The 22995-nt window shown below is 41.1% G+C and overlaps 1 protein-coding gene across 2 annotated transcripts in view; it reads left to right on the top strand.

Moving 5' to 3' along the window:
• LOC101425455 (WAP four-disulfide core domain protein 10A) overlaps nt 1-22995 on the top strand; it is a 50153-nt gene that overhangs the window by 10784 nt on the left and 16374 nt on the right. Inside the window, exon 1 of one of the 2 annotated variants that reach the window (XR_009183318.1) lies at nt 8478-8549. The exons of the other annotated variant lie outside the window; for it this stretch is intronic. The gene's annotated coding sequence lies outside the window, so the exon portion shown is untranslated. Of the gene's footprint in view, nt 1-8477; nt 8550-22995 lie in introns of those variants that run through there. 2 annotated transcript variants of the gene reach the window in all.

Raw genomic sequence — 22995 nt, 5'->3', positions numbered from 1 at the left:
CTGTTCTACTCTCTGTCTGATTACAGTGTACTGTCTTCCACATCACTGAATCTTTCCTCTGCCTGTTCAAATCTGTTTTGTGCTTCCAGTGTATTTTTGATTTATTGTTTTGTGCCATTGATCACCATCATATCTGTTATCTTTTTATATATATTTACAATTTCTTCAGTATGTTCTCCCAGTTTCTTCTTAATATCCTTAATCTCTTCCTTCACTTCATTATGTTGATTGATGGTATTTGTTTAGACATCTCTGATTAGTTGTTGCATGCTCTGCAGCTCCTCTTGTTTTTTAGTTTGTTCGTTTGACTGAGCCATGTCTTCCTGTTTCTTAGTATGACTTGTAATTTTTTGTTGGTGTCTAGACATCTGTTTATTTTTATGGGTTTATTCAGGTGATTAGCTTCTCTCTCTACTCTAGGGTTTTATTTTGTTGTTGTTTTTGTGTTTGTGATAAAGTTTCCCTTTGACACTTTGTTTCTCTTATTCTATTCCCTTGCTGTTGTCTATGTTCTGGTTTTCCTTTGGCTTCTTTATCTTTCCAGTGCCCTCCTAGATGACTCAGAGCACCTTCCTGATCTATATATATCCAAAGCAGCTCCTTCAGAGAGGTCTCTGCCCTCTGTCTGCTCCTTTGTTGTGAGAGGGTCAGACTCTGCCCATCCAGCTTGGCGCCATTTCCTTGGAACTCCCCACTTTATTCTTTTACATATGGATATCCAGTTCAACCAGCACAACGTGTCGAAAAGGCTATTCTGTCCCAACTGTACCACTATTTCATTTTGAAGGAAACTGCAGATATTATATAATTTTATTCACAAATAATTCAACATGTTATTAAAATTTTTGAGGAATCTTTGTTTTGAGACAAAATAAAAAGATCACATCATGCCAAACAATTTCCACATTATTTTTTAGTTTCATTAAATATGCAGTGTTTAAATTACCCCAAATATCTTAAAAATATTGTTTATTGTAATTAGTATCTAAGCAAGTTTGTTATATTTCTCAGTTCTTATTTAGTATATACTTTCTATCTTTTTTCATTTTTTTTTGTAGTTACAGTGAAGTAAAATTATTTTTTCCAAATATTCAAGGGTAAACTGATGATTCATCACAAAATACTTAAATATACTAAATTGGAGCATATAAGGATATTCTCCAGTTTAGCCACAAGACAAGCATCAATATCAGGAGATGAAATTGATATATTACTATCCAGTAATCCTCATACCATTCAAGTTTCACTCATTGTTCCAATTGTGTCCTTTTAGTAGAAGGATGCTGTACAGAATCACCCATTTTATTTAGTTACCATGTCTCTTAATTGTCTTTCAAACTGTGCATGTTCCACAGTGTTTCTTGAGTTCCATGACCTTGTTTTGAGACTACAAAAGTAATAGTGGAATTTCCCTCAATATGAGATTATATTCTTTCCTTATATTAAGGATATATAAGGATATACCTTTGGCATGAATATCATTTCTTCTCATTGCTTCCTGAATCTCCTGGTTTTGAAATGTCCCATTACCAGTGATACTCACATTGATCACTTGATTGCATTGTGTGTGCCAGTTTCCTCCACAGTATTCTTTTTTGTAATCATTCAAAACCAACTTAACATATACAATTTTAACCTCATTGCATTTATTTTTTAAAAAAATTAATTTATTGAAGTATATCCCTCATACATAAACATACATAAACAATAAGTGTATAATAATAGTTGTGAACTTACACAACAAACATATATAGCATTATAAAGGACTCTCACAACTCACCCTGCCACCAGTACCTTGCATTGTTATTAAACCTTTTAAACAAATGATTAAAGAGCATTGTCAAAATGTTACTACTAAGGAAAGTATTTTTCCCCCAACCCACCCTATTATTGCTATCTTTATATCATTTATATATGAACATACATAAACAATTAAGTGTATAGTAAAAGTTGTGAACTTACAAAGCATACGTGCATAACATCATACAGGGGTCCCCTACATCAACCCTTTACCACCAATACTTGCATTGTTGTGAGATGTTTGTTACAAATTATGAAAGAATATTGTCTAAATCTTACTGCTAATCATAGCCCTTATCTTACATTTGGTGTTTTTTTCCCCCAACCCACCCTATTATTATTTTTATTTATTTTTATTTTTTATTTTTTTAAAGATTTATTTTTTATTTATTTCTCTCCCCTTTCCATCCCCTCCCCCCCCAGTTGTCTGCTCTCTGCATGTTCTTCTGTGACGGCTTCTATCCTTATCAGTGGCACCGGGAATCTCTGTTTCTTTTTGTTGTGTCATCTTGTTGTGTCAGCTCTCCATGTGTGCGGTGCCATTCTTGGGATGCACTCCTTGTGCGTGGGGCTCCCCTACGTGGGGGACACCCCTGAGTGGCAGGGCTTTCCTTGTGCGCATCAGCACTGCACATGGGCCAGCTCCACACGGGTCAAGGAGACCTGAGTTTTGAACCAAGGACCTCCCATGTGGTAGGCGGATGCCCTATCCATTGGGCCAAGTCTGCTTCCCTATTATTTTTAAAATATTTATTTTTATGACAAAAGTTGTAAACTTATAAAACAATCATGCACATGTGCAGAATTCCCAAACAATACCCTTCCATCAACACACCACACTGTGGTAGAACGTTTGCTACAGATAAGATAATATCATCTGATTTTTACCATGTCCATAGTGTACATTTGGCTCACATTTTCCATAATGCCTCATTACCAACGCAGTACATATTTGGCATAGATGCAAGAACATTATATTATTACTGCTAACCACAGTCCATAGGTCACTCCAGCTGTATTTTTCCCATTCCATTCCCAACACCCTGAAGTAGTGATGTACATTTGCTCTAGCTAACCAAGTCACTCTTGCATCTGTACCATCAACCACAATTCTCATCCACCTCTGTGTTTACTGTGCTATTCAGTTCCTAGATTATCCTCTAGCATTCTGTTAATTGGCACTTACATACCTAGACTACCATTTTCAGCCACATCCCCATTTATAAAATAGCTGTTAGTTACTATGTGTTACCATCCACTCTATACATTTCCACATTTTTACAGTAAAGCCAATTAAAACTTCTACATACATTAAACATCAGTAGTCCATCTCAGTCCTCCTCTTATTTCCTTTAAGAATCCACCACCTACCACCAGGTCTTGAAGATATTTTCCTACAATTTCTTCTAGAAGTTTTATGGTTCTTGCTTTTATTTTTAGGTTTTTGATCCATTTTGAGTTAATTTTTGGATAAGATGTGAGATAGGGGTCCTCTTCCCTTCTTTCGGCTATGGATATCCAATTTTCTTGGCACCATTTGTAGAATGGACTGTTCTGCCTGAACTGTGTGGGTTTGACAGGCTAGTCAAAAATCACTTGACCATACATGTGAGGTTCTGTTTCTGAACCATCTGTTTGGTTCCTTTGGTCCATGTGTCTGTCTTTATGCCAGTACCATGCTGTTTTTACTTCTATAGCTAGCTAATTGATTTAAAGTCTGGAGATGAAGGTTTGCTTTTCCTTTTTATGATGTTTCTGGCTATTCAGGACCCCTTACCCTTGCAAATAAATTTGATGATTGTGTTTTCAAATTTTTTTTTAATGGTGGAATTTTTTTTTTGGGATTACATTGAACCTGTATATCAATTTGAGTAGAACTGACATCTTAATGATATTTAGTCTTCAATCCAGGAGCATGGAATGTTCATCCAGTTATTTAGACCTTTTTGGATTTCTTTTAACATTGAGTTGCAGTTTTCTGATTACAAGTGCTTTATATCATTGGTTAAGTTTATTCCTGACTATTTGAGTTTTATCTGTCATACTTTATTTTCACCACTCTTGACAATTTTAGTTACTTTTATTGATATAATCTTCATTTCTAGACTTACTTCCAGGCCTCTCTCTCCTGTCTTTTCTTTTTAGGTTCTAGCATACCCCTTAGTATTTCCTGAAAATCTGGTCTCTTGCTTAGACATTCTCTCAGTTTCTGTTTATCTGTGAATACTCTAATCTTGCCCTCATTTTTGAAAGACAGTCTTGCTGGATATAAAATTCTTGGCTAGAAGGTTTTCTCTTGCAATACCTTAAATATATCACAGCACTGTCTTCTTGCCTCTCTGGTTTCTGGTGAGAAATTAGCACTTAATATTATTGGGAATCCCTTATATGTTATGCATGGCTTTTCTCTTGCTGTTCTCAGAATTCTCTCTTTGTCTTTGGCATTTGACATTCTGATGAGTATGTGTCTTGGAGTTGGTCTATTAGAATTTTTTCAGATGGGAGTACATTGTGCTTCTTGGACATGGATATCTATATCCTTTAATAGGGTTGGGAAATTTTCTACCATTATTTCTTCAAATATTCCTTCTGCCCCTTTTCCCTTTTCTTCTCCTTCTGGCACACCCATGACATGTATGTTTGCACAGTTTTGCTGTCATTTAGCTCCCTGAGTCCTTGTTCAATTTTTTTCCATTCTTGTCTTCATCTGTTATTTTGATGTTCACTTTTAGAGACCATTTCTTTAAGCTCACGAATCCTTTCTTCTGCCCCCTCAAATCTGCTATAATATGATTCCAATGTTTTTAAAATTTCATTTATTGTACCTTTCATTCCTATAAGATCTGCTAATTTTCTATGTATGCTTTCAAATTTTTCTTTTTGCTTATCCAGTGTATTTTTAATATCCTTAATCTTTTTAGCCATCTCATTGAATTTATTAAGGAGATTTGTTTGAACCTCTATGGTCAGTTGTCTCAACTCCTTTATGTCATCTGGAGGCTTATCTTCTTCCTTTAACTGCACCATATCTTCCTGTTTCTTGGTGTGGACTGTAATTTTCTGTTGGTGTCTTGGCATCTGGCCTACTAGAGTATTTATTCTGGGTGCAGTTTTTCTCTTTAGTTTAGGGCTTCCTGGCCTTTCTCACTTGCTGGTTGTGCAGTAGGAGCCAAAGATGTGATTGGTGCTGTAAGCTGTGGAGGCTCAAGCTGCCCTCATTGCTCCAGGGACCAATGAAGCTTCTCCCAACTTTCTCCTTTGCCAGGGATAGGGACAGAGTCACAGCTGTGTGGAATAATCCAAGTTATGCAGACCTAGATTGTAGTTGCTCAGAGAGACTGATGAAGCTTCATGCCCCTTTCTCTCCTGCCTTCAGCGGGGATGGAGCTGCAGGTGTGGGCAGTAATCTATGCAGCGCAGGCCCAAGACGACTGCTTGCCCCAGTAGACTTCTGATTTTCAGTCTGTGCCAGCCAAATGTACCTGCAGTCACCTGAATAGGCTGGTGCAGGGCCCGCCTGCCTCCTCCCTGCCAAATGCGGGGCTGAAGCCTAGTCTGGGGCTGCAGGCTGATCTGGGTGAAAAAAAACCCGTTCATACTGTCACTGATTATTGGTCAGCAGGGCTTTCCATTAGGCTGGGGGTGGAGTAAAAATGATAGCTACCAGCCTCTTTCCAACTTGAACAGATTCACAACTCAGCTGTTTCCAGGGTTATATTTTAACCAGCTGAGTCTACGAATCAGTAGCTGAATTCGGCAGCCAACTGTCTCTTCCTCCCCTGTTTTTGGGTAATGGAGCTTCCAATTCCAGCCACAGAATAGCTCCTAGGGCAGCTCATGCCACCAGAGTAGGATAATCACTGGCCTCCGTGGCTTGACTGGTAATTTCCTGGAGAGGCTGGCATAGATCCCTGCAGCTTCCTTCCTGCTGGAGGGGTCATTGGGGCCCAGGCTAGAGCTGCAATCTGATCTGGATGGAAAGAAGCTGGTCCCCACAAGCACTGTGATTTTTAGTCCGCCCCACTTTCCCTCGTGCCAGGTGCAGAGTTAAGATGGCGGCTCCCGGCCTCTTTCTCACTTGGACAGGCTCAAACTTCAGCTGTTCTCAATATTATACTTGAGCCCACTGAATTTACTCATCAGTAGCTGAAGTTGGTGCCCAACTGTCTCTTCCTCCCCCATTTTTGGGAAATGGAACTTTCAATTCCAGCCATGGAACAGCTCCCAAGGTGGCTTGTGCCTCCAGTGTAGGATGGGCACCGGCCTCCATGGTGTGGAGCGCTCTACTTACGAGTATTCTCTGCAGATGGGCAGTCTCTCCTTCCATTCCTTCAAGGATGTTGGAGGATGCTCTTCTAGTTCCCTGGAGCCCCCAAACAGGTGCTTCAGCTAGCTCCAGATAGCTCTGGGTGTTTACTAACTTCTTTGTAACAGGAGCTGAGTTTAGGAGCTCCTTACTCCGCTGCCATATTGCTGGTTTTCCTCATTGCATTTCTTTTTATGTTTAATAACCTTTTTTTAAAAGGAGTTCTTGGGATTGAACATAGGACCTACTACATGTGAAGCAGGTGCTCAACCACTGAGCTACACCTGCTCCCCTTAATACTTATTTTTAAGAAACCAGATAGGTAATCCTGTTCATTTTCTTTCTTTTTGGATTATGCTAATGTATCATCATATTCCCATTGAATATTTTCCACTGAATCTTATAATACCTGTTTTGGTAGTTAGAATGACGGCTGCCCCCCACCCCCCAAGATATCAGGTCCTACTCCATGGAACCTATAAATGTTATTGTATTTGGAATAAAGGTCTTTGTAGATGTGATTAAGTTAGGGATCTTGAGATGGGGAGATTATCCTGGATTATGCAGGTTACCCATCACAAGTATCTTCTCTAAGAGAGAAGCAAGGGGAGATTTGACACAGACAGAAGAGAAGTGAATGTGCCTCTGGAGGCACCATGGTACCTAGGTAGAAAAAGGATGTAGAATTGACTTTTAAAAAAAAAAGATTTATTTATTTATTTCTCTCCGCCCCCTCCTCCCCAAGTTGTCTGCTCTCTGTGTCCATTTGCTGTGTGTTCCTCTGAAATTGCTTCTATCCTTATCAGCAGTACCAGGAATCTGTGTTTCTTTTTGTTGCGTCATCTTTGTTGTGTCAGCTCTCTGTGTGTGCGGCGTCATTCTTGGGCAGGCTGCACTTTCTTTCGCGCTGGGTGGCTCTCCTTATGGGGCACACTCCTTGCGCGTGGGGCTCCCCTATGCGGGGTGCGTGGCACAGCACTCCTTTGAGTGTATCAGCAGTGCACATGGGCCAGCTCCACATGGGTCAAGGAGGCCTGGGGTTTGAACCGCGGACCTCCTATATGATAGGCGAATGCTCTATCCATTGGGCCAAGTCTTCCCTAGAATTGACTTTCTGCATCCTAACAGGACTTCAGAAATTCTAAGAGATTTTTGGAGCAGAAGAGCATGGGCTAGAATAAAAAGTTGTGGAGATCCTGTGACCAGAGCCAGTGGCAAAGTTTGTGGACATTAACCCTGGTTTCACAGGTATTTCCCAAAGACTATGTGAGGTTAATCACATCTCTGGTTATGAGAGCAGGGTGACCATTGTGTGACCAGGGGTCCAAGCCTGGACTCCAAGACAAAGCAGCAAGTACTGAGTTCTATGTACAATGACAGAGCTGGAGACCAGTAAGATTCAGACATCTCATTCCTAATGGTAGGGTAATTTTTAAATTTCCATTGGACTGAGACCATGCTTTGGGAGAAAAGTAGGAAAAAAGGAAGATTAAAGAGTATTGGAAAGCACAAACTCTGAGAGGTGAATAATTATGCAATTAAGTTTGAACCATGATGAAAATATTTGAATTTGTCGGAAATATCCCTGAATGAGGTTAAGATTACCCTAGTGAGAAAGAAGGCTTGGAACACAGGGTTTGTTATAAAATGGAATTCAGTTATAGAAACTATGTAAAGTGACAGTTTTGCATCTGAGTCCTAAAATGTACATTTTGATCTTGTCCCTCATATTACTACATTCAATATGTAGTTTTCCCTCTGTGTTGGAAGCCTATGCTATGTCCTGGGTAGGGAGCGCTGAATAAGTCCTGCTTTTAAGGTCCTCATGCATAATAAAGGCATTTGTATTTGCTCCAATAAGGAATAGGTAGAGCCTGAGTGCTTTGGTGCTGACTACAGTATGTTTTCCACTGGGGGCCAGGGGGTTAGGGTCAGTGACTGGGAAGGTAGTGGAGGTGCTTCTTTCCATGGCCCCAAAGGAGCTAACATCTCTGTGTCTCCTACTAATCATCAACATAGCTCTAGTAAGCAGAAGACTTAGTAATGACAGGGCTGGATAGAAGAGGGTATAGGTTGGGAGAGGCTGAATAAATATCTACTAGCATACTGGATACTTCTGTGTTCTGCACCTGAGTCTCAGTTAGGATGGGTGACTTTTAATCTTACATTTTTGAAGAGTCTCTATGGGTGTGTTATAATAAGGGAGTAAATGTTCTGCTTTTTACGTCCATGGCAGAATATGTGATGCTGATTTCAGGGCAGGGCATGGGCTGTGAGACTTAGAAAGGTACATGAGTTGGAAAACAGAATTAGATTAAATTAGATTACCTTAATCTCATCTTTGGTGGTTACTCTGTGCTTTATTTGGTAGAGAACTCTTGAAGGAAGGACCTTGGAAAAGTTTGGTTACCCAGTGAACCTAGCAGCTGTTCATTGTAATAAGGTTGGTGTCTCTATTAGATCAGAGGTAAGCAATCTTGAACATCCAATAAACTGGCATCCTACTCTCCTATCATGCCTCTTCCTGCAATGCTGTCTAGGCCCTGCAATCCATACTTATGTCTTCATTGGAAGTTCCTGTGACTTGATGTGTAAGAATGAAAAATTGGATCCTGCCTTGTAAATAGCTTTCTCTAATGTAGTAAATCCAAATTAAATGAAAAAGTATTTATAGTTCTATTGTCCTGAAAGACAACAGGGAATCAGACTTTTCCCAGAGGACATGACATGAGATAGTACCTGTCCTTGTCCATTTTATATGCTGGGAATGATAGTTTATGTCACAGATTTTTGGGCAATGTGCATAAGTATCTGCCTATGTTCAATGATACCTGGAGGAAGCAAGATTGGAAAATTGGTTTTAAAGAATATGAGGCTGGAAATATTACCCAAATATGGAAGTTGAGGAAGTTCAACAGGAGGGACTTCCAGTTTTCTAAGACATTAATTTTATAAACATGCTTCAAGGGGACCAATTCATACATCAGCTGGTTGGTTTGTTCCTAGAATAGACTCCTATAATGGATTTAGATTTGCTTTTCTTCTCCATCATATCTTTGCCAATTCCATTCATCCATAAGAAACTGATGACTGTCTTATTTTTCATCAAATGAATGAGTTTAACACTGTTTTTTACCAAGGGTCTCACTTCGCTTCGAAAGGAGTTAAAGCATATGGTGTTATTTATATCATATGGTTTAAAATTCAGAGGTATCTGGTTGTATAAAATGTGCTTCACCTGAGTGATAGTACTTTGCAAGTCTTGGGATCTCTTTTGCAGTATGATGTCCAGTCTCTAATATGTTTCTTGGGAAGTGGTTGTGGCTCAACTGATAGAGCATCCACCTACCATATAGGAGGTTCAAGGTTTGGTACCCAGGGCCTCCTGACCCAAGGGTGAGCTGGCCCACGTGCAGTTCTGCAGCATGCACAGAGTGCCGTGCCACACAGGGGAGTCCCCCGTGTAGGGGAGCCCCATGTGCAAGGAGTGGGCCCCGCAAGGAGAGCTACCCTGCAGGAAAAAAGTGCAGCCTGCCCAGGAGTGGCGTCGCACACATGGAGAGCAGGTGCAGCAAGATGAAGCAACGAAAAAAGTGACATAGTTTCCTGGTGCTGCTTAACAAGAATGCAAGTGGACACAGAAGAACACACAGCGAATGGACACAGAGCAGACAATGGAGGGGAAGGGGAAAGAAATAAATAAAAAATAAATCTTAAAAAAAAATTTGTTTCTTTCATAGCCAGAGAACATGGATCTGTTAATGATCGGCATATAGATGTGGTTGACACTTCTGTAGCAATGAGATATTATTGATGAATTCCAAAAGGAAATAATGGATTATGTTTGTAAACTAATCTTTTCCTCTGGGCATATTAGATTATGTTAGGTTCATAGGTTTACTTGATTAAGTAATTATGTAAACCTCTTGTACTAGTAGGTCATTGAGTCCCCACCCTTTGGTGGGTGGTCTCACAGATAAAAGGCATGGCAAAGGACAGAGTTAGGAGTTTTTGATGTTGGAGTTTTGATGCTGGAGTTTGAAGCTGAAGCCTTAAGCTGGAGTCCTGGCAAGTAAGCTCACAGAGGAAACAGAAGCAAGATCCTGGAACAGAGGAACCCAGGAAGCCTGAATTCTTGCAGATGTTGGCAGCCATCTTGCTCCAACACGTGAAAATAGACTTTGGTGAGGGAAGTAACTTATGCTTATGACCTGGTATCTATAAGCTCCTACCCCAAATAAATACCCTTTATAAAAACCTACCAATTTCTGGTATTTTGCCTCAGCACCTCTTTGGCTGACTAAAAACAATAAGTGTATAGTAAAAGTTTTGAACTTACAAAATAAACATGCATCATGTCATACAGGGGTCCCTCTCTACCAATACCTTGCATTGTTGTGAAACATTTGTTACAAACTATGCAAGAGCATCATTAAAATATTCCTAAAAACTATAGTTCATATCTTATATTTGGTGTATTTTGTATTTGTATTACAGAGGTTGTGAACTTACAAAACAATCATGCGCATGTGTGGAATTCCTATACAATACCCCTTCACCAACACTTCACACCATGGTAGGATATTTGTTATAGATTATGAGATAATATCATCAGACTATTACCACCATCCATGGCCTGTAGCATACATTTGGCACACTTTTCCCCTACATCCCCATTATCAACACAGTACATATTTCGCATTGATGCAAGAATATTACAGTATTGCTGTTAGCCACACTCCACAGGTCACACCAGTTGTATTTTTCCCATGCTTCTCCACATTCCCACCACCCTGCAGTAGTGATGTACACCCACTCTTGCTGACAGAAAGACATTCTTGCATCTGTACCATCAACCACAATTCTCATCCACTTCTGGGTTTGCTGTGTTATTCAGTTCCTAGATTATTCTCTAGCTTTCTTTCAACTGACATTTACATCCCTAGATTACCCTTTTCAATCACAATCCCATTTATATACCAGCTGCTACTCACTATAATGCATTGCTTTCAACTCTGTCAATTTATACACTTTAACATTCAAGATAATGAAAACTTCTACATACATTAAGTGTCAGTAGTTCTTCTCAACCCTCCTCTTATCTCCTGATAACCTATACTCTAGGTTTTAACTCTATGCATTTATTCTTCATATTTAGTTCATGATAATGAAACCATGCAAAATTTGTCCCTTTGTATCTGGCTTACTTCACTTAGCCTAATGTCTTCAAGATCCATCCATGTTATCATATGTGTCCCAATTTCATTCCTTCTTACTGCAACATAGTATTCTATCTTAAGTACATACCAATTTTATTTATCTATTCATTGGTTGATGGACACAGGGGTTGTTTCCATCTTTTGGCAAGTATGAATAATGCAGGTATGAATATCAATGTGCAGATGTCTGTATCATAATTTTTAGTTCTTCTGGATATATTCCTAGTAGAGGAATTGCTGGATCATATGGTAGTACTATATTTAACTTACTGAGAAAAACTGTCTTCCACAGAGGCTGTACCATTTTACAATCCCGCCAACCTGTCTTCCTCGGAGGCAGCACCATTTTACAATCCCACCAACAGTGAAGGACTGTTCCTATTTCTACACATCCTTGCCAGCACTTAGTTTTCTGTTTTTGTTTTTTCAAAATAATGGCCATTCTATGCAGTGTGAGATGATATCTCGTTGTTTTGATTTGCGTTTTCCTAATAGCTAATGATATGGAACATTTTTCATGTGCTTTTTGGCCATTTGTATTTCCTCTTTGAAGAAATGTCTATTGAAATCTTTTGCCCATTTTTAAATTGAATTGTTTGCTCTTTTATTGTTGAGTTGTATGATCTCTTTATATAGAATGGAAAGCAAATCCTTATCAGATATTTGGTTTCCGAATATTTTTCTCCCATTAAACAGGCTGCCTTTTTACTTTCTTGATGAAGTCCTTTGAATCACTGTGTTTTAGTTTCAGGAGGTCCCATTTATCCATGTTTTCTTTCATTACTTGTGATTTCAGTGTAAGGTTTAAGACTGTACTACTTACCACCAAGTCTTGAAGGTGTTTCCCTACGTTTTATTTTAGGAGCTTTGCGGTTCTTGCTTTTATAGTTAGGTCTTTGATCCATTTTGAGTTAATTTTTGTATAAAGTGTGAGATAGCGGTCCTCTTTCTTTCTTTTGGCTATGGATATCCAGTTCTCCCAGCACCATTTGTTGAATGGTGTTCTGCCCCACCTGGGTAGGTCTGACAGGCTTGTCAAAAATCACTTGACCATAGATGTGAAGGTCTGTTTCTGAAACACCAATTCAGTGCCATTCATCTATGTGTCTATTTTTATGCCAATACCATGCTGTTTTTACAACTGTAGCTAGGGAATATAATTTAAAGTCTGGACGTGAACATACTCCAACTTTCCTTTTCCTTTATAAGATGTTTCTGGCTATTTGGGGCTCCTTACTCTTCCAAATAAATTTGATAATTTTGTTCTCCATTTGCTTAAAAAATGTTGGGGGATTAAAAAAAAGTGGAATTGTATTGTATCAATTTGGGTAGAACTGACATCTTAATTATATTTAGTCTTCCAATGCATGAGCATGGAATATTTAGACTTTTTAAAATTTCTTTTAGCAATGCATTGTAGTTTTCTGAATACAAGTACTTTACATCCTTGGTTAAGTTTATTTCTAAATATTTGATTCTTTTAGTTGCTATTGTAAATAGAGTTTTTCACCCTGACTTTCTTCTCAGATGGCACATTACAATTGTATAGAAACACCACTGATTTTTGCATACTTATCTTGTATCCTGACACTGTACTGAAATTGTTTATTAGCTCGAGCAGCTTTGTTGTAGATTTTTTGGGACTTTCTAGATATAGGATCATAACATCTTGAACAGCCAAAGTTTTACTTCTTCCTTTCTGATTTGGATGCCTTTTATTTCTTTTTCTTGCCTGATTCCTCTTGCTGGAACTTCTAGCACTGTATTGAACAACAGTGGTGTCAGTGGTCATCCTTGTCTTGTTCCCAACTCAACAGGAAAACTTTCAGTCTTTCACCATTGAGTACAATGTTGTATGTGGGTTTATCATATATGGCCTTTATCATGTTGAGAAAGTTTCCTTCAATTCCTATCTTTTGCAGTATTTTTATCAAGAAGGAATGTTGTATTTTGTCAAATGCCTTTTCTGTATCAATCAATAAAATCATATGCTTTTTCTTCTTTGATTTATTAACATGGAGTATTATGCTAATTTTCTTGTATTGATCCACCCTTTTCATGCCTGGTATAAAACCCACTGGATCATGATGAGTAATTCTTTTAATGTGTTGTTGGATTGAATTACCAAGTATTTTATTGAGGATTTTTTCATCCATATTCATTAGTGAAAGGTCTCTAATTTTCTTTTTTTCATAATATCTTTATCTGGCTTTGGTATTAGGGTGACATTGGTTTCATAGAATGACTCTGGTAGCATTCCTTCTTGTTCAATCTTTTGGAAGAGCTTGAGTAAGATTGATGTTTAATCTCCCCTGAATGCTTGGTAAAACTCACCTGTGAAACCATCTGGTTCTGGGCTTTTCATTTTGGGGAGCTGTTTGATGACTGTTTCAATCATTCACTTGTGATTTGTTTGTTGAAGTCATCTATCTTTTCTAGGGTCAGTGTATGTTGTTTATATGTTTCTAGGAATATTTCCATTTTGTCTACATTGTCTAGTTTTTGGCATTCAGTGGTTCATAGGATCCTTTTATGATTGATTTTATCCTGGAGAAAGATGCATGAGCATTTGAAAAGAATGTATACCCTGTTGTTTTGGGATGCAATGTTCTGTATATGTCTATTAGGTTTAGTCCATTTATCATATTATTCAAGCTCACTGTTTCTTTATTGATCCTCTGCCCAGATGTTCTATCCAATGCTGAGAGTGGTGTATTGAAGTCTCCAACTATTATTGTAGAGATGTCTATTTTTCCCTTCAGTTTTGCCAGTGTTTGCCTCATGTATCTTGGGACATCCTGGTTAGGTGCATATATATTTATGATAGTTATTTCTTTCTGATGAATTTTCTCTCTTATTAATAAGTAATGTCCTTCCTTGTCTCTAATAACAGTTTTGCTTTTAAAGTCTGTATCATCTGATAGAAGTATAATACTGCTAACCCAGCTTTATTTTGGTTACTGCATGCATGAAATATCTTTTTCCAACCTTTCACTTTCAATTTATCTGTATCCTTGAGTCTAAGGTGAGTCTCTTGCAGACAACATATAGATGGCTTATATTTTCTTATCCATTTTGCCAGTCTGTATCTTTTGATTGGGGAGTTTAATCCATTAACATTCAGTGTTATTACTATCAAGACAGTTCTTATTTAATCCATTTTGAGCTTTGTGTTTTGTCTGTCATTTCATATTTGACACTTTTAGTTACTGTTACTGATATAGTTGTCATTTCTAGACTCTCTTCCAGGCTTCTCTCTCCTGTCTTTTCTTTTGAAGTTGTAACATTCCCTTTAATATTTCCTGAAAAGCTGGTATTTTTGTTATAAACTCTCTCAGTTTCTGTTTATCTGTAAATATTCTAATCTCACCCTCATTTTAAAAAGATAATCTTGCTGGGTATAAAATCCTTGGCTGGCAGTTTTTCTCCTGTAGTATCTTAAATATATCATACCACTGCTTTCTTTCTTCCATGATTTCTGATAAGAAATAGGCACTTAATCTTATTGGGTATCCCTTATATATTATGCATTGCTTTTCTCTCGCTGCTCTCAGAATTCTCTTTGTGTCTGATATTTGACATTCTGATTAGTATGTATCTTAGAGTTGGGGTGTGGGGAAGCAGCTCCAGGTGTCTGACTATTCAGCCTCTGTCAGCAGAGAGCACTTGCAGTTGCCTGGAGAGCCTGGTGCAGGTGCTGCCAACTATGTCGCTGCTGGAGGTGGGGCTGAAGCCTAGGCTAGGGCTGCAGTCCAGTCTTGGTGGAAAGAAGCCCAGCTCTAACATGACTGTATTTCAGTCAGCCAGGCTCTCCCTCACACTGGGGGGTGGGGTCAAAATGGCAGCTACCAAATTCTTTCCCACTTGGACAGGATCAGACCCAGCTGGATCTAGTATTATACTTTAGCCAGTTGAGTCCACTAACCAGTAGCTGTGGTCAGTGGACATCTCTTTCTTCCTCCACCGTTTATGGGAAATGGAGCTTCCGCTCCTGCCACAGAATAGCTCCTGAGGTGGCTTGCCCCTAGACTGGGATGGGCACCAGCCTCTGAGGCATGGTTTGCAGCTTCCTGGCAAGATGGTACAGGTTCTCCCAGCTTCCTCCCTGCTGGAGGTGGGACTGGGGTTTAGGCTAGACCTGCAACCCAACCTGGGTGGAAAGAAGCTGGTCCTTACAAGCACTGTGATTTTCAGTCAGTGCCACTTTCCCTCGTGCCCGGAGCGGAGTCAGAATGGCAGCCACTGGCTTCCCTCTGACCTGGACAGGCTCAAAGTTTAGTTGTTCCTAGGATTCTACTTCAGCCTGCCAAATCCACTAATCAGTAGCTGAAGTCAGTGCCACACTGTGTTTTCCTCCCGTTTTTACTGGGAGAAATGGAACTTCAACTCCAACCACAGAATAGCTCTCGAGGTGGCTTGCATGCTAAGAGCACTGACCTCCACAGTGTGGAGGGCTCTACTCACGATTCCTCTGTACAGATGGGTAGTCTCCTCCTTCCACACTGTCAAGGATTTTGTAGGATACTCCTCTGGTCTCCTGGGTCCTCCAAAAGGTGCTTTAGGTAGCTCTGGGTGACCATCAACTGCCCTGTTTCAGGGGCTGACTCCAGGAGCTCCTTACTCTGACGCCATCTTGGCCTCTACCTGCACTGGAGATTTTTGCAATCTGGTGGGGGATCACCTTAATAAAAGGCTATCTTGTCTTCCAGTGGTTTCCAGTGTGTATGGCCTCCACTGTTCCTGGTGGTCCATCCCTTGTATTTGGTAGTCCACCACACATGGTACCAAGTGAAACAGGTGTTGAAGTTGAGATAACCTCTTGGTGACTCTAGGCATAGGTATTTGTTTTGCCCACTCAGCCGCCAGTTGTGCTCCAAATTCTCACAGTCTATTACTTGGCAGGCATCAAACTGCACAGTCTGGGATTCTAGGCCTTTGGTTACATTTGCTGCCAATTTGATGGGGCTTGTTGCATCCCGAATCTGGATCATAATAACCAGAGTAATTATTCTCATTCTCAGACAGAGCTTTAAACCCTTCATCCTTCAGTCTCCCAAGGCACTAGGCAAAGTCGTTATGAGTAATAGCCTGCCCTCTACAAGTTATGTTCAAGTGGAGGGATACATTCCCACAAATTTCACTGATACAGTGTCTGACCAATCCCTCCTCCTTTCCTGATATGTCCGCCTGCCTATTTTCTTTTCAGAGTGATCCTTAAAGCATCTGGTGTTGGAATTATTTTCCAGGACTTGGATGTTGTTGTTGGATACTTATTGTTTGGTTCAGGTACTGGTCCTTTTACTTGGGTGTGTGAGTCCAGCCTCTTTCTGCTGTCCGAACTGCAGTTTCAGTGGTTGACCAAACTTGGTAGGGTCCTTCCCGGGTTGGCTGAAGTTTGGACTCCTTCTGCAACTTGATCAGGGACCAACTACTGGGTCAGTGTTTATGAACAGTGAATTCACATGGCAGGGTCTGAACCAGCAAACCACAATGCCTGAGGGATGACAAAGTAGAGGACAAAGCCAGTGTATAATTCTTAAGGAAGAGATCCTTCCACTCTAAGGAAGGGAGTTCCCCAGTCCTCCTAGGAAAGGGCAAGCCAAAAAGCACTTTATAGGGGAGAGACCTAGTTCTTTCCTAGGGGCAGTTCTAATCCTCAGTAGGGCTATGGGTAAGCACTTAATCCAGGGTAACTTTGTTTCTAAGATCAGCTTAGAAAGATGTCTTTTCAAAGTTTGATTCATTATCTCCATTCTCCCTGAGGACAGTGGATGCCAGGGTGTATGGAAGGTCCCTGTGACACCTAGGCTTCACGTAACATTCTGTAGCACACAGGAGGTAAAGTGGCTACCATTGTCTGAGTCTATATTTTCCACTATCCCATAATAAGGAATGATTTATTCAAGGATATTTTTTGGAAGTTCCTGATGCTGTAGTAGAAACCAGAGGATAAGTCTCCACCCATCCTGTCAGACAATCTACAATAACCAGAACATAATTTAGCCGAACCACTGGGGGCATTTCAGTGTAATCAAGCTGAATGCTCTGGAATGGCCGGAGGCCTGGCTCCTTTCCCCCTTGCTCTTTCTTCCTTAAAACTTTCTTATTGACCTTTTGGCAAATTGTGCATCATTCACTTATTTGTTTAGCTACAGTATAAAGGCCCACTCATCCAAAATACTTAACAACCAGATCACACATGGCCTGTATTCTCCAATGACTCCCTTGATGTAAGACTGCTAGTACCTCTCTTTTTATTTGTTTATTCAACATTTTTCTGCTTTCCAGGAGGACCATTTCCCTTGATCATCTAAGGTCATTCCCAATTGTTCAAGCTCTTTCACCTCTTTTTTCAGAGAATGTAGGAACCCCAAACTCCTTGGAAATAGAGGGTGATAGAACCAGCAATCTTGAAAGGAGACAGAGGAAGGCTTCTTTGGCCTTCTCATTTGCCCATCCATTGCCCTTTGCCTCAAATGTATGACCTTTCTGGTATCTGTTTACATGCACCACTGATATTTCTCTGGGTAAGAGAAAATTGGCTAATATCTGTTTTACCAATTCCCCATGGATGATCTCTTTTCCTTTGCTGTTAATTAATTCCCTCTTTTCCCCAAAATTTCCAAAGGTGTAGACCACCCCAAGGGCATACTTAACATCAGTGTAGACCATATCATCTTTTTTCTTTAATAATTTGAGGGCTTGATTTAATGCATACAAATCACAAGTTTGAGCTGACCATTCATTGGGCAAATGGCCAGCTTCTTTTACTCTACGAGTTAGTCAGTCCACCACTACATAGCCATTGTGCCTTTTTCCTTCTAAGACTTTAGAGGACCCATCAATGAAGTCTTTCAGCTGAGGACAGGGGGGAGGTTCCCTAGGTAAGACTGGACTCAGGTGTGGTGTTCAATTAGGTCTAAACAATCATGCTCAGGCGCCTCTATTTGGTCAGATCCCTTCTGAAAGAAGGAGGCTGGGTTTAAGCTATGATCCACTGTCAATGCCAAATCATGTTTTCCCACTAGGATAGCCTCATACTTCAGAACGTGGGAGTCAGTCAACCACCTTCCTGCTTTCTTTCTTTTTAAAGATTTATTTTATTTATTTCTCTCCCCTCCCCGCCATTGTCTGCTCTCTGTGTCCATTCGCTGTGTGTTGTTCTGTGCCTGCTTGCATTCTTGTCTGGTGGCACTGGGAATCTGTGTCTCTTTTTTAAAAATTTTTAAAAATATTTATTTACTTATTTATTTCTCTCCCATTTTCCCCCTACCCCCCCGCCTCGGTTGTCTGTTCTCTGTGTCTATTTGCTGTGTCTTATTTGTCCGCTTCTGTTGTTGTCAGCGGCACGGGAATCTGTTTCTTTTTGTTGCGTCATCTTGTTGTGTCAGCTCTGTGTGTGGGTGGCGCCATTCTTAGGCAGGCTGCACTTTCTTTCGTGCTGGGCAGCTCTCCTTATGGGGTGCACTCCTTGTGCGTGGGGCTCCCCTACACAGGGAACACCCCTCTGTGGCACGGCACTCCTTGCGTGTATCAGCACTGTGCATGGGTCAGCTCCACAGGGGTCAAGGAGGCCCAGGGTTTGAACCACGGACCTCCCATGTGGTAGACAGACGCCCTAACCACTGGGCCAAGTCCGCTTCCCCTGTGTCTCTTTTTGTTGCATCATCTTGCTGCTTCAGCTCTCCATGTGTGTGGTGCCACTCCTGGGCAGGCTGCGTTTTTCATGCAGGGTGGCTCTCCTTGCGGGGCACACTCCTTGCACGTGGGGCACCCCTGTGTGGCACAGCACTCCTTGTGTGTGGCAGCACTGTGCATGGGCCAGCTCACCACATGGGCCAGGAGGCCCTGGGTATTGAATCCTGGACCTTTAATATGGTAGTCTCCTATATGAGCCACATCTGCTTCCCCTTCCTGCTTTCTGAGACAAAATAGTCCTGACCTGATGAGGGGTGCTGATGACAAGCTTCCCCAAAAATCAGCTTGAACGCACCTGGGCCATTCCCTGAAGACAGGGTAAAAAATTTTGGAAAGTAAGGCTACAGTTTGTTTTGGTCTCCCCGGATCTGGGTTAAAACTCACAATGCTATCCCTCTATCTACTGTAACAAACAAATGGAAAGACTTCTTGAGGGAAGAGAAGGCTAGAACAGGGGCTTGCACTAGTGTCTGTTTGAACTCCCCTAAGGCCTCTATTTCCTCCTCTTAGCATTCTAACTTGTCAGGCCCATCCTCCAATAGTTTTTTTTTTTTATATAATCCCTTAGTTTGGGATGCAGAATAGTCTATCCATAATCTACAATACCCCACCAATCCCAGGAATTTCCTTAGTTCTGTTTTTGTCCAGGGAAGAAGTAATTCAATTATGGCCTGAATTCTCTCTGGATTTATCTTCCTCCTTTCCTCACTGATGAGATGGCCCAGGTATTTGACTTCTCTTTCCACAAATTGCAGCTTACTTTTTGACACCCTTAACCCTTGATCCCCCAAGAAGTTCAGTAGATCCTTTGTAGCTTGAGTCACATCCCATCTTTCTTTATCTGATATTAACAGATCATATACACACTTTAAAAGGCTGATTTCCAATGGAATTAAAAATTTTTCCAACATTTTCTCTAATTCTTGCCCAAAGAGGTTGGGGGGTACCATGAAACCCTGGGGTAGGACTGTCCACCTGTATTGCTGTCTCGTTCCAGTGAAGAGATCCTCCTACTCAAAATGAACAAGTTCCTACACTCTGGATCAAGGGGACAGGCTCAAAAGGCATCTTTCAGATCTATTACACTAAACCATTTATGATGGTAGGGTATTTTGCTGAGGAGAGTATAAGGACTGGGAACTACAGGGTGCCAAGCTTGGGTAATTTGATTAATGGCTTTTAGATCCTGTTCCATCCTCCAACTACCGTCTGATTTCTGGATGGGTAAAATAGGGGAATTGAAGGGGGATATACAGGTCTCCAAGAGTCCATCTCAAAGGAGACCTCGATGATGGGTTGGAGTCCCTGTGTCCCCCTTTGGGGAATGAGGTGTTGTTTTTGACAAACTACATTCCCTTTCTTCTTTAATTTGATTATAAGAGGGGGAACCTGTAATCCCCCCTCTGTTTCCTTCCTTCACCCATACTTTTTCCTCGATGTCTTTTTTGTCTTCTCCAATGAGTGGGGTTAAAACAACTTCTATCTGTTTATCCCTTACTTCCAAATCCAGCCGCATGGGTATTATCAGGTCCCTTCCCAACAAATTACTCCCAGCTTCTGGGATGTACAAGTGAGGGCTCATAATTTGGTTATCCTCCCAACAAATATCAGTAGACTCAAGAATGGGACCTTTATATCCCTCCCCTTGTAGCCACAAGACTGTGAAGGAACTACCAGAGAGTTTGGTCCCTGTTGGGATGGGTTCACAGAAGATCAAGCTGCTCCAGTGTCCACCAAAAATGTAATTTCTTCCTGATATATGTCCACCTTTAGATTTACTAAAGTCTCCCAGTGAGCTCTTGAGATTAGGAGCCTCTGATTCCCCTAGTCCTCAAAACTCATCAGGGGTATGACTTGATCTTCTTTCTTTAAATTTGGGCACTCCCTTTTGAAATGACCAGGTTTCCCACAGTGATAACACCCTGCAGAGTCCTGTATTCTCTTAGCCCCTTTATTCAAGATAGTCCAGCAAGATAGTCTTGTCTCTGCCTCCCCCCTCCCTGTCTTGCTTCTAATCTTTTATGGATCATGTGGTTGACTGTGCTCATCATGACTTTGGCTTTTTGCTTCTGCTTTTCCTCCTCCCTTCTCACAAACACTTTCTGAGACTCTCTCAATAACTCTTCCAGTGGTTTATCCATCCATCCATCCATCCATCCATCCATCCATCCATCCATCCATCCTTCTGGATCTTTTTCTGAACGTCAGGCCAAAGCCCCTTTACATAGCTGAACTTTAGTATTCCCTGGGCCACAGGGTCATCAGGGTTCATTCCTGAATATTTCCTCACCTGGTCCCTCAACCTTTGTGGGGGGGCGGGGGTTGTGTCATCTTTTTCTTGATTCACCTCAAAGACTTTATTTAAATTTTGAGATTTAGGCACTGCAAATTTTATCCCCTGTATAATGAGGTCTCTAAGATCCTTCATTTGTGCTCTATCCCCCTGATCATTATTGTCCCAGTTAGGATCTACATTGGGGAACTTTTCCTCTGCTAACATTGCCCCTTGTCCAGGTGGGTGTTGCCTTTCCCACTCCTTCATAGCTGCCCTCCTCACCATTCCCCTTTCTTCTCCCATAAAAATGATACTCTGTATAGATAAAAGTTCAGATCATTTATATAGACAAGGACCTAGGAACTGATCCATTTGCTCGGCTAGCCCCATTGGATCTTGCATTAATAATTTCATCTCCTTTTTTTTTTTTTTTAAAGATTTATTTATTTTTATTTATTTAATTCCCCTTCCCTCCCCCGGTTTTCTGTTTTCTGTGTCTTTTTGCTGCGTCTTGTTTCTTTGTCCGCTTCTGTTGTCGTCAGCGGCAACGGCAGGGAAGTGTGGGCGGCGCCATTCCTGGGCAGGCTGCTCCCTCCTTCGCGCTGGGCGGCTCTCCTTATGGGTGCACTCCCTGCGCGTGGGGCTCCCCCACGCGGGGGACACCTCTGCGTGGCAGGGCACTCCTTGCGCGCATCAGCACTGCGCATGGGCCAGCTCCACGCAGGTCAAGGAGGCCCGGGGCTTGAACCGCGGGCCTCCCATGTGGTAGACGGACGCCCTAACCACTGGGCTAAAGTCCGTTTCCCCATCTCCTTTTTTGAAGTCCCTGACTTCTGTACTTGTCAGGGGTGCATTTACATAACTAATCTCTCCTGGCCCAATTGATACCTCTCTCAAGGGGTATAGAGGCTCAATGGGATTATGTTCTTTCACCCTCCTTCCCTCAGGGGACTTTGGGAATAGAAAATTCTGTATATTCTTTCTGCATTGTACTAATTCTTTCCTCAGCTGTTGGTAGTTTGCAGTCAGTGAGGCAGTTGGCACCGATTGAACTTCTGATTCCCCAGGGAACTGGGTGGGTCCTATTGAGTTTTCAGAGTCCAACAGTTCCTGCTCCAGGAGGGGAGGGGGAGCATAAGAAGAGGGGAGGTTCAATAAGGGATCCCAGATTTTAGTTTCTACTAGCTTGGTTTCTGGGTCTGAAATTTTAACTCTTACAGGATAAAGAGTGGTCTCTTTTCCCTTCAGCCAGCACATGGCATAGTCAGTCCCTCTTGGAAAAGGGTTCCTTTTCATTAGCATATAATACAAGGTCGGCACAGAGCCAATCCTTATGTGCCACAAATTTTGGCCAGAATACATCAGGTGATAAAATGCTTCCTTTAGTCCAAATATAGCAGCAAGCAATATTTGATCATTTTCTTTTTGTCCTTTCCCTTGGTCTGATCATTATTGTTCCAATGTTTTAATGTCCTCCCTAATGTACTATCTGGAAGAATATCCCTGGGGGATCCTATAGATACCCCCTTTCCTCTTTTCCTGGCTGGACAGCTGCCCCTATTCCCCATTCTGAATCTTATCTGGGTTTCTTTTTCTCAGATGTTTTTGCTTCATTTATCTCCAGCCCTTTCCCTCACAGGAGAAGGGAAATGCACAGTGTGTCATGCATCTCATGCATACACAATCACCCCAGACTC

Source organism: Dasypus novemcinctus, chromosome 24 (genome assembly GCF_030445035.2).
Source record: "Dasypus novemcinctus isolate mDasNov1 chromosome 24, mDasNov1.1.hap2, whole genome shotgun sequence".
Taxonomy (NCBI): Eukaryota; Metazoa; Chordata; class Mammalia; order Cingulata; family Dasypodidae; genus Dasypus; species Dasypus novemcinctus.
This window is presented reverse-complemented; position numbering and strand designations above follow the sequence as displayed.